This window comes from Adiantum capillus-veneris, chromosome 9 (genome assembly GCF_014529385.1).
Source record: "Adiantum capillus-veneris isolate H3 chromosome 9, ASM1452938v2, whole genome shotgun sequence".
NCBI classification, from domain to species: domain Eukaryota; kingdom Viridiplantae; phylum Streptophyta; class Polypodiopsida; order Polypodiales; family Pteridaceae; genus Adiantum; species Adiantum capillus-veneris.
In genome coordinates, this window is record NC_140939.1 from 122,955,908 (window position 1) to 122,968,772 (window position 12,865).

General features: G+C 42.5%; 1 pseudogene; it reads right to left on the minus strand.

Moving 5' to 3' along the window:
• Positions 1 to 5,527: 5,527 nt before the first annotated feature.
• LOC147451112 (pentatricopeptide repeat-containing protein CRR2, chloroplastic pseudogene) lies at positions 5,528 to 9,272 on the minus strand (annotated as a pseudogene).
• Positions 9,273 to 12,865: the final 3,593 nt, after the last annotated feature.

Genomic DNA, 12,865 nt, shown 5'->3' on the forward strand with positions numbered 1-12,865 from the left:
GAGCCTTTGTGAGAGCTACGACCTATTTATAGGCTTTTGGCAAGCAAGGGTTGTGCTTAAGTATCCCCAGCTCCCCAAAAGTAGCCCTCAGCTTCAAGAAGCGCCCCCTAAAGCTAAATCGGTGGCTTGCATGGTCTGTAAACCAATTCGTACACTTGCACAACTTGAAAAAGAAGTTTTGGTACATTTCTTGTTGAAACTTATAATGTCTATTCCATGTGTGTATGTAACCCTCCATAAGTGATCTGGGGATCGGTTTTTGAGAAAATTTATGGTTGAAGTAAAGTTGTGCTTAAGATTCCAAAAATCCTCAATGCAATTATTTTTAGTATAATGATTTATTGATTTGTATATCCAGTATTTGTTGGATTTAGGGTTGCAGGGAAACACACACACCTTGGAGAAGATGAACAAGCCCAAGACACACATAAGAGAGTATACTACTTGGTGTACAAATGAAGGATAAGTTAGCCCTAAAATGATGGGCGTATATACAATGCACGAGGGAAAAAAAGTCCTAGTGAGAGAAAAGATGCCCCGGCGGTCCCAAGTGTGTTCACACATCACTACCATATATGTTTGGTAACAAATCCCCTTGGGAGTGATGCGGTGAACAAGAGCTGGCATCTTGTCATAAAATCTAATATCTAACCAACCCAAATGATTTTCTCATATTAAATTGATCACTTAATGTGGGAGAATAAACGGGAACAAGTGTTAAGATATAGATATGTGCTTATAGATCTATCTCAACACGGGGCCAATAGTAAAGGGGCCCAAATGGGAGATGGTCTATCAAGAGCAAGGCTAACCAATGGAGAATAATACCTTAGGGTTAGCTTCATTGAAGACCTCCAATAATGTGTGTAAAAGTCCTTTGACCTTAGGTAAGCTAGGGCTGAGCTTGAGGTGGGAACCCGGCCCAAGCTCGAGGTGTTTGTCCTGCTTGAGGTGCTTATCCTGCTTGAGGTGTTTGTCCTTCTTGAGGTGCTTGATTAAGGTGCTTGAGGTGCTTGACTTACTCCATGCTTGAGGTGCTTGACTTGCCGCTTGATTAAGGTGCTTGAGGTGCCTTGACATGCTTGCCTGAGATGCTTGTGGGAATACCCCCTAGTCCAAGTGCTTTGTCATGCTTGATGACTAAGGTGCTTGAGCTCCTAAAGTCAAAAGCATCCCTACAAGAGGGAGGGCGAGCCCTTTTCCTAGGGATTAGAGAGAGAACACACACTCACACTCACAAGGGAAGCCCCAGCTTGAAGAGGCAGCAAGGACACATGTCAGGTCCCTACCCATGTTACCTTCATGTGTTGCTTGAAGCCTATTGGCTAGGCTTCAAAGGGGTCCAATGATAAATTACTTGAATTATCTAATTGTTTTTGCATTTATCTAGTCCTCTCTCTCAAAGGGGAAAGGGGGACACTTGTCCCAAGGCTACCCCTGTTGCTTGTAATGGCTTCTACTTGTGATTGGCTAGGCCTGGAGGGGTCCACTGAGCTTCAAGTATGAGCTACAAGGGGGGGTTGACCCAAGCAAGCTAGGGGGGTGCTTAGGGGGTATACTCACCCACACACACTCACAAGCACTCTCATTGTGTACTATGCAAAGTGCAAGAGCTCCCTCTCCTTCTCCAAGCAAGTAGAGGTTGAGAGCTTACACCAACACTCTTGGCTATGGAGTGCAAATCCAACCAAGAGCCATGCTTTAATGCTTAAGCTTGCCATCTCCTTCTTCTTCATTACTATGCTATTATGTATGCTAGCAACAAGAGTATGATAAGTGAGGAACTAATTCTTTCTCCTACGAAATGTTTCTTCTTCCTCTTCCCTACCCTCATTCCCTGCTAGCTCTCTCCACCTTCGAAGGTGTTTGAGGTCTTGGGACTGAGGCTTGGGATAGTTAAAGCTTTCTTCAAGTTTATGTTATGTTTGTGATGCATGAATCCTTCCATCTTCATGGCATCACCTAGGTCACAAGGAACACAAAGACTGTATTGTAACAAGTCTCTCTTTATGGGAGAAATCATAATACAAATGCCTATTGGAGGGGGGACCGGCTCCACATAAATTCGGTCCTCAACTGTTGTCATGTTCTCTAAACTCTCTCTCTTGAAGAAGTATTGTCTATGCCAAGTTAACTAATTGCTATGATTATGTTGCTATCTTCAATTATGTCAACCCGCTATGATCACAAAATCATTTCTTGAAAGTACTCTCATTAAATTCCGCTACTCTCAAATTGAATAGGCAAATTCCATTACACATCTAATGTAAAGGTAAGTGCCATGTCTTTAGGATATGATCAATCCACAAAGGGGAGTAAGCCCAAGCTTTGTGAAAAGCTTCGAACTACTCACAAGGAAATGCAAGGTTGTACTATGTCGACACATAAGCCAAGTTGATCTCTCATGTTGAGAGTCTCTCTCTGACATAGTGGTAATGCACCTCAATGTGCTTTGTGCGAGCATGAAACATTGGGTTCCTCGCAACTGCCAATGCGCTCTGATCCATGCACACTCAACCGTAGCTGTGAAGACTGCCTTGTACTCAACCTCACAAATGAAAGTGGCCACAGTAGGTTGCTTCTTACTTTACCATGATATGCATGAATTGTCAAGCATGAAACAAAAACCACTTGTGGACACTCATGTGTCATAACAACTAGCCCAATCTGAGTCTGAAAAAGCATTTAAATCTGGCGGCAGCGATCCCCTCTTGCGATAAAACAAGCCAAGATGTAAAGTGCCACTCAAGTAGCGAAAAATCCTCTCTACATCAACATCACAATCTCCTTTCATAGAAAATTCTACAATGGTTGTACTTGTAGTGAAACTAGCCTCTTTCTTCTTTGCCTCTTTTGCCTTCAGTTTAGGACACTACTCAACCGTAGATGTGATCCATGCACACTCAACCATAGCTGTGATCCATACACACTCAACCGTAGCCATAAGACATGTGATCCATACACACTCAACCGTAGCCATAAGACATGTGATCCATGCACACTCAACCGTAGTTGTGAAGACTGCCTTGTACTCAACCTCACAAATGGAAGTGGCCACAATAGGTTGCTTCTTACTTTACCATGATATGCATGAATTGTCAAGCATGAAACAAAAACCACTTGTGGACACTCGCGTGTATAACAACTAGCCCAATCCGAGTTTGAAAAAGCATTTAAATCTGGCGGCAACGATCCCCTCTTGTGATAAAACAAGCCAAGATGTAAAGTGCCACTCAAGCCATAAGACATGTGATCCATGCACACTCAACCGTAGTTGTGATCCATACACACTCAACCGTAGCCATAAGACATGTGATCCATGCACACTCAACCGTAGTTGTGAAGACTGCCTTGTACTCAACCTCACAAATGGAAGTGGCCACAGTAGGTTGCTTCTTACTTTACCATGATATGCATGAATTGTCAAGCATGAAACAAAAACCACTTGTGGACACTCGCGTGTATAACAACTAGCCCAATCCGAGTTTGAAAAAGCATTTAAATCTGGCGGTAACTATCCCCTCTTGTGATCAAACAAGCCAAGATGTAAAGTGCCACTCAAGTAGCGAAAAATCCTCTCTACATCAGCATCACAATCTCCTTTCGTAGAAGATTCTACAATAGTTGTACTTGTAATGAAACTAGCCTCTTTCTTCTTTTCCTCTTTTGCCTTCAGTTTAGGACACTACTCAACTGTAGCTGTAATCCATGCACACTCAACCGTAGCTGTGAAGACTGCCTTGTACTCAACCTCACAAATGAAAGTGGCCACAATAGGTTGCTTCTTACTTTACCATGATATGCATGAATTGTCAAGCAATGAAACAAAAACCACTTGTGGACACTCGCGTGTCATAACAACTAGCCCAATTCGAGTCTGAAAAAGCATTTATATGTGGCGGCAACGATCCCCTCTTTCGATAAAACAATCCAAGATGTAAGGTGTCACTCAAGTAGCGAAAAATCCTCTCTACATCAGCATCACAATCTCCTTTCATAGAAGATTCTACAATAGTTGTACTTGTAGTGAAACTAGCCTCTTTCTTCTTTGCCTCTTTTGCCTTCAATGTAGGACATTACTTAATCAAGTGTTCATTGGCCTTGCAATAATGGCAACACATCTCCTTCTTGCCTTTTTCACCAGAATTCCCAGACTAAGTGCTGTTAGCAAAAGCAGTAGGGACATGTGATTTTCCACTCAATGAAGAACCACGAGAAGTGGCTACATTGTTGTTACCACCTTTTCTTTGAGCATCAATAAAAGTATGAGCAGCTGCACGTTCTTTAGCCCTATTCTTTCTTGAAGTGACTCATGCAACTGTAATGTGCATAATGCATTAAACTTAACAACATCAAGATTTCCTTGGATTATAGGTCTCTGTACTAGCAAAAGTTGCTAAGAATCTGACAATGCATCAAGAACAGTCTTCACAAGTGAATTTTCAAAAATGACTTCATGGCAGGAATGAGTTGCTCATTAATATCCTTGACACCAGCAAGGAAAGTGTCCATGTCATCTTCTACATGCATAATCTTTGACTCTAGATCTTTAAGCAACAATACAATTTTAGCCTCATTGCGCCTTGCATAAAGATCACCCGATATATCCTGAGCCTCCGAGCGAATGTGAGGAGTAATAGTGCGCTTCACATCTAATACAATTAATGCATGAGCATGTAACATCCTAACGAGACTGCTCAGTCGTAGGCAAAACAGCTAGTAGTAGCAATCCTGCCACCAAAATTGCAACACTGTCAACAGAGCCTGTATCCACAGAATCTGGATGTACATCAATGCCTTGCACAATATTCCAAACGCTCTTCGACACAAGAACATGTTGCATCATGTAGGCAAACCCATCCAATTTATCCTTTGCAGCAAACATCTTGAACACATCTGTGTTGTTGTCAACCATGGCGAGTGCCTGCACCTGATGTGAAAACTTTTCGAAAAGAGGAGAAACGAAGCAAGACTAACACGTGCTATATAGCAGAACCCAAAGAAGATTGTAAGCGACCTGTTCTGCAGAAAATTGCACCGTCAAAAATTTTGCACAAAAGGACGAAATTCCATACGGAGTATTGTATGTAGTGGAAACAGAAGCTGAAATGAGTCTGAATGGAAATTCTGAGGAGACCAAGCTCTACAAGCTATTCCGAAATACTACTGACGCTCACCAAAGCTCACCCAAATATGAGAAAGTGAGGTTTGGTGAGCTCACCTAAATAGGAGAAAGTGAGCAAGCGTGTGCTGGCGATGCTAGTGACTATGCCCGGGAGGACACAACCTGCTCTAATATCAATTGTTGGATTTAGGGTTGCATGGAAACACACAGCTTGAAGAAGATGATAAAGCTCAAGACACACAACAGATAGTATATTGCTTAGTGCACAAATGAAAGATAAGTTAACCCTAGAATGATGGCGTATATACAATGCACGGGGGAGTGAGGAAAAAAATGCCCCGACTATCTTTAAGTGTATTCACACACATCACTACCACATATGTATGGTAACAAATCTCCAAAGATTATAACACATTTACTTTATTCCAAAAAGGTGAAAACCGTACAATCACCCCAACTTAAGAAATTGAGACGTCCTCATCTCAAATGAAGTTAGGGAAATCCTCAAGAAGAAAACATCATCCTCCAAAGTAGCATCTTCGGTGAAATAATCTTTCCATTTTACCAATGTTCTCTAATCACTCTAATTCTAAGGGTTCTTTCTCTAGTCTCAAGGACACAATTTGGTTCAAGTTCGAGCACTCCTTGCTTTTGCATCAAGATTTACTCATCACTAAAGCATGATATAGTGGCCAATAAGGTTGAATCTTCAACATTGTTTCTATTTGACCCGAAACCAATTGATCTAACCGTGAGCAAGTGCTTCTAGGCTCCATATGGGCAGCCAAATTGTACTTTTTCCTGGTAGCAAGAGAGTTAAATTACTTGGTTTGTTTTTGTTGTCACTTCAGTTATTGTGCCACATCTCCAACCATGTGAGCTGATTTGAGGTTGGTGGTAGGTCATCCTTCTTGCCTGGCACATGGTAAACCAATCTTGTAGTGATTTGACCCATGGCTAAATACAGTTTGTCCTTCATCATCTTTGTCTTAGCATGTTTGATGCTATGTTGATGTAAGAACTATTGGGGATTATTGTACATTGCATGTATGGCTCTTGAGTGAAGCCACCTAAGGTTCACACTAGACCAAATCGACAAGAAATCTCAGACTTTATTGATAACTATGCCTCATCCATGATCACGCATGCACCAATTATACATTATACATAACCATGCAAGAGGCTTTTGCAATCATGCCAATTTTTGCATAGTTACACCTGTTGCATAAAACAGATAGCTGGAGATCGTGTGAACACATCTTATTGGCTCCTAGGCTGACGAGAGGCATGTTTTCCCGTGACTCGTCAATGCATGTCTGTTAATAAAGAAAACCCACCATTTCTTCTTCACCTTGGGCTCTGCCACCATCCTCTAAATGCTGAAACAAGCCTACCTTCTGTTCTTGAACACAAGCAAAGCATAAACCTATCATTTTCTGCGTTGGCATGTAACTCTTCCGCAACAGATTCCCACATATATGCCGCCACTTACAGATTCTTCAGCTGGATACATAGCATGCAGAATGCTTGCAAACAAACACATGTCAGACAATATACACGTTGCGAAAAAATGTGGAAACCTCAGAGAAAGTCTGCCGTTTGATAATGCATAAAAACAGCCAAAAGGATCCTATGCTGCCCACACAACACAAATGGAGACTCTCCTCATTTCTTTTGGCAAGCACGCAAACAACCCTCGCAAATGGGGGCATTTCTTCCAAACAAGAGCAATGCAAAGGCATTTCCGTGATCACCACAATGTGAAGGGTGCTTGAACAGCAAAAGCACCTGGAAAAATGTCTGCCTTGATAATGAGCTCAAGGAGGAACAAGTAGGCATAATAGCATTGCATATACATAAAAGACTTGCTCGTTTGTCCACAAAAGACGTTCTCTTCAAAGTCAGAAAAATGAAACTAACAAAATCAGCTTTAACCAAAGAAAACACTTAAAATACTTTGTGGTTTGTATGAACTTCACAACATATACTGTTGATATTTGTGTCATTGTATGAGGCTCTCAGGCTAGAATCTCCTTACCTCCATATTGTTACAGAGCCTACCATCGAGTTTTATGGTTTTCTTCCCTTCCAACATGGCATGCATACATGCAGGCCCTCACCCACGTGGAGTGCCCTACTGCTAACACTTGAGAACCGTTGGTTAACTTGATTTGTGATTGATTCGTCCCAGACTTCTCAATTTCATGGCCTGCCTCATGTTACTTTTGGGTTGCTACTAATGCCGTTCAAGTTGTTGCTCCAATAGAAGAGCTCGATGCATCAGGCATTACCAATAATCTGCACAAGAGCACACTCCATTCTTGAAAACATGAAAGCGAACTGCATCTCTCACAGTTATTTTCCGATTCACAAGTTTCGAGATGAACTTCATTGCAGAGTGGCAATCATGACATATTCTCAAGTTCTTGATGATGCAAAGAGAAGTTTCAGGAGGCGTGCTTATAATGCCAAAGGCCACAGCAAGCTTTTCACTATGGCAATACAGCATACTCTCTTTTTCATGTTCATCAATGTTATGTAGCACAGCCCTTGTGTCCGGCACATAACCCATGTCTTTCATTTGGCTGCTTAACAGAAGAAGCTCTGCATGGATCTCTGCTGTTTTTGGATGCGAAACATCTCCCGCAACAAATTCATACACTTTTTCATTCACCTCAATTATGCTATGCCCCTGTTGCTTCCTTAAGCCCTTCTCCTTCATTCTTTGCCGTGTCAATTTTGCTTCTTCCCATCGACCAGCTGAAGCATACGTAGGGTGTAGGATTCTCCGGATCAAGCTTGAACACGCGCTCTGCTGCATGCTCTCCACGCTCCACATCTGCGTGCATAGCGCACGCACCCAGCATGGTCATCCATGTCGTGGCATTTGGCTCCACTGGCATCTCTTTAATCATAGATTCCCCTTCCTTAAGCTGCCCAAGCCGCCCAAGAAGATCTAGCATGCAATTATAATGCTCCACCACAGGTGCAACATGATAAATGTGTTTCATAGAGTAGAAGTAATCATACCCTTGCTGGACAAGGCCCGCATGACTACATGTCGACAGCACAATCACAAACGCAACTTTATCTGGGTTAATTCGTCTTGCTAGCATCATCTCGAAAACCCTTAGAGCATCCTTGAACTTGCCTTGCTGTGCATAAGCTGAACTTAGTGCAGTCCACGACACTACATCACGATACCTCATCTTCTGAAAAGCTTTCTGAGCTGCTTTCAGCTCCCCACACTTCCCATAAAAGCTGATGAGAGCATTGCCCACTATGACATCACCCTCCAGCTCACAATCTTCAATGTCTTTGTGTATGCGTCGGCCTTGAACTTTTGCTGCTTTATCAGCACATGCATCTAGAATACAAGCAAAGGTGACCCTGTTCGGAAGGACCCCTTTTCGTCGCATATCATCATAGAGGACAATGGCCTCATTGTAGAGGCCATGCTGTGCGTGTGACGAGATTAATGCTGTCCAAGAGATGGCGTCATGTGTGTGCAGGTTCTTGAATGCCATGCTTGCTGCTTCAAGGTTGCCACACTTACCATACATGTTGATGAGAGCAGTACCAAGGATGGTATCAGATGCATATCCGCATGTAGATATAAAGGAATGCATCCATTTACCAACAGCTAGGGTTTCAAGGCTTGCACGAACAGATATCACATTGACAAATATGACCCTGTCAGGCATGTAGCCATCTCCAAGCATAGTCCTGAAAAGCTTCAAAGCCTCAGTATTTTCTTTATGTTGCCCATGCGTCCGTATAATGAGAGACCAGGAGAACACGTTGCGATCGTGCAGGAAATCAAACACAGCCCTTGCATCTCTTAGAGACCCGCAGTTTCCGTACATTTCAAGGAGGAGGTTACTGAGGAATCTATCGCCTTCAAGGCCCTGTTCAACAATGTCGCCATGGATGTAGAGGCCCTTGGAGAAAGAGCTACTGTTTGAGCATTGTCGGACGAGAGAGGCAAATGCGTTGATGTTCTCTTGCGAATTGTGAAGCTCAGAGCCGTTTAGAGGGTTGGTTTGGCTACTGGAAGGAAATAGAGTGCTGGCGGGTGATGACGAAATCGAGCGATGGTGGCCTCGAAGCTTGCCCATGCAATAGATCGAGGGTTCGAAACTTGTCCATGCAACCACATTTTGTTGTTTGGGGGGGGGGGGGGCATCAATAGCTCTTAATTGAGGGTGGGTCCACACTCGAAGCGTGGAAGAAAAGCAACCTTCCACCACTTTTGGAGAGCTCACCTCTTCCGCCGCCCTAGAATTCGCATTGTGCGGTAGCCATTTCAGGTTCCTTAACTTGCATAACAATGAGCCATAAGCTGGATAGGAAAGCCGTCAGGGTGGAAGTGCTCACGGGTGAAAGGGGAGGGGGGGGATAAGGGTTGGAAGAGAAATGGGGCAGGGTTGAAGATATAAAGGTGTTCTCTTCCTTGACATGAGTGCCCCGTCAACAGCTTCCACCGCCCTATGTGACAAGGGCAGAGAGAGAGAGAGAGAGAGAGAGAGAGAGAGAGAGAGAGAGAGAGAGAGATTTTGATTGGCTCATAACAAAAGAAAATCACTCGCACGATGTGAGCTAGACTTGAGGCACAATTTTTGCACCGCTTGTGATCCATCCAATTGCCCCGAGTTTACTTTTTCCTGGAGAACTTAGTTTACTTTATAACCAAGCGAAGTGACTAGGGAGCAACCAAATGCACATACGGCCAAGTGGTTGGGAAGTAGGTGGTTGCCACCAAGGAGATCATGGGTGGGAGGGGACTAGTCAACACCATCGAACTTTTTTGGACCATATGCTCCCTCCAAATTCTCACCCACCATCAATCCCACCCGGGGGGTTTCCTATTTCCCAACTCCAAATGTAGAGGGGGTACGACTCTTTAAATCACCAAACTTTAATTAGATGTGACATCCTTATATGTCTCTCGATAGAAGCCTCTGATCAGTTCATGTTGGCGCTCATGGACTAGTTTGAAGCTGGTAGTTTCCACCATTGCTCTCTTTTGATGCAATGAATATCATCGAAAAAGATTTTTTTAAAAAAAAAGCAAAACTCACAATTGTGAGTGAAAAAGAAAAAATTCTTATTTGGGTTTTGTTGGGGTGGGGGGAAATGCAAAACAATCTCTCCTATGACCCAAAGGCGAGTACAACAATCTATTTGTTGGTGAATAGCTCAACTTCAAGAATAAGTCTTTTAAAGTCTAGGAAGGCTGGATGAGCTAATTTTTCTTATTGTTTCTCACAAACATGCATCACAAAATTAGGGCGCCAACATCTACGAAGGTTTTTATTAATGTCTACAAAAGCTATGACCACTAAAATGTGGATGAGCTAATTTTTCTTATTGTTTGTCAGAAACTGTGTCACAAAACCGTAGGGTGCCTAAGAAATCCTCTAGAATAATAAGACACGTAGTTGAGAATGACTATAATTTTCTTAATATTTGTAAAATGTATCACAAAATTATAGGGTGCCAACATCCATAATGCTATTTTACGAAGTGCTTAAAAATCCTCCACTAGTAAGAAACATTATTACGATATTGGGTACCTTCTTGTTGTATGCGATTAGCATTACAATTGGAATAGCATTAATTACTATGTTATCTTTATTTTTCATTAATAGTGAGTTGATGTTGTGTAGATTGAGACTCTTGAAACTGAGAAAAAGGCACCGGCAATAAAACCAATAATACTCCCGTCCATTTATTTTTGCATAGTGTTGAAGTTATTTTTTCTAACAACCCTATATGGTTCTCTTCTTCTTAAAAGAGAGGGAGGAATGGTCAGTTGCGACAAACCCTAGCAAGCTCTGCGCTATTGTCGGCCTTGGCGGATTAGCATGAGCGAAGAAGTGCTCCGAGCTGTCTTTACAAGGGACGAGATCGCCCGTGTCACCGCAACCTTTGGTGGAGGAGGGCTCTGCAACGCAGGTGATTAGAAGGAGCTCTCGGGGAGGTACCCTTGCTAGTCTGCGCATGTCTCCATGGGAGGCTTTGTCACACTATTTTTTTTGGATCTGGGGAGTGGCGGCCGTCCGCTCTTCTGTTCGAAGGGAAACTTGCTCGCCTGGCCTCTAAGTTTTATGATGTGACTTGCTATGGTGAATCTGGAGTGGTAGCCCCCAAAGGGTTGCCTGTCGGTTGTGCTCCTTTGCTCATGGACATATCTGTGGTGTGGCAGGCGTCATTTCATCAAATGGGACCTCATGTTTTCTGGCTCGACTATGGGTGCTGTTCTCGAGATCTTGCATGGCTCACATCGTGTTTGGTTTGGGTGTTCTTCTAGTGCTGGCTGGAGTTTGCTTCAGGGAATGGGGCAAGGGCATATGTTGGGTTGTGGCAGGGCTTCTTCGATTCGTGGTAATCTCGCTTGTGGGTGGTCTTGTTCCTGGAGACTTATGTTTGCATCTCTTTCGGCTTGGTGGACAAGGGTAATGATGTGGCAAGTCATCCCCCCTTGGTGGTAGCCCCAGGCTGGAGCGGCTTTAGAGATCTTGTCGGTTGGTTTATGGATGGGTGGCTCCCATGTCAACCGATCTTTCTGTGTCAGGGTGGACCCCTTTATCAACCAACGTATCTTTTTTATGGGATTGGTGGTTTGTTGGTGTGCCCTGGCTCGTTTATGAGTAGGGCCGATCCTGTAATTTTTTTTGGTTTTCTATAATACAATACCACTCACTTTTGTGAGTTTGGTGAGTTTTGAAAAAAAAAAAGATACTATATGGTTTTGTTGTACAAATTTGGTGAGAATTTGCCCGATGAAGGGTCATGCAATAAGTCATAGTTACCACCCATGAATTAGATTGTAAAGAGAGGCCTCTAATTTTTTTATACCAACTTAGTCAATAAAGAAATTAATACTCAACTCCACAAGAGGTGTCCTAGAGTTTGGGGGTACAATTTTAGGCCATTTTCTTGCAAGATGCTCTTCTGTTATGTTATGTTGTGTGTAGTGATTGTGTCAACATCTTTCTCTCTTACAGAATATCACCATCAAAGCTATTCTTGTGTGTAAGTGTGTGTGTGTAAGTGTGTGTGTGTATGGTGTGTCCTTGTCTGCTTGTGTTTGTGGTTGGTTAAGGGAGAGATGGTAAGAGGTTTGGTGTGTGTGTGTGTGTGTGTGTGTGTGTGTGTGTGTGTGTGTGTGTGTGTGTGTGTGTGTGAGAGAGAGAGAGAGAGAGAGAGAGAGAGAGAGGAAAGTTTGAAGAATTTTAGCACCTGTTCTCCTGATCTCCCAAAAATGGTATTCGACCCTCAAGTTCGTGGTAATAAAACACGTGATTTAATTTCTTGAAGATGAATATCAAGATTAGCAATGTTAGACTTGAAATTTTGAGTTTAATCAGCGATCGAGCGGCACATAATCAATAGATTTTTTGTCAATTTGTATTTATTGACAGTCATAAACAGGTATGGCAAGTATTTAATCCACAAAAATTGCTAATTCTTTTGGATTTATCAAGGCGACTAAGTGCAAGGAAATGAGAAGAAGAAGATTTTGAAGAAGCTTGATTAAACAATGTTTAAGATCTAATCTCAGGGGGCTCACTATGTAATCATGTTGATGTATAACGTGAGTTTGATAGAAGGGGTTTTAAGATTCAAAAAATTTAGGCAATTTAACAAAGTTACATTAAAATAAAGGGTTTTTATATTCAATTTTGAAAAAATTCTTAAAATAAGTGATCATTTTATTCATTCAGACATGTTAAA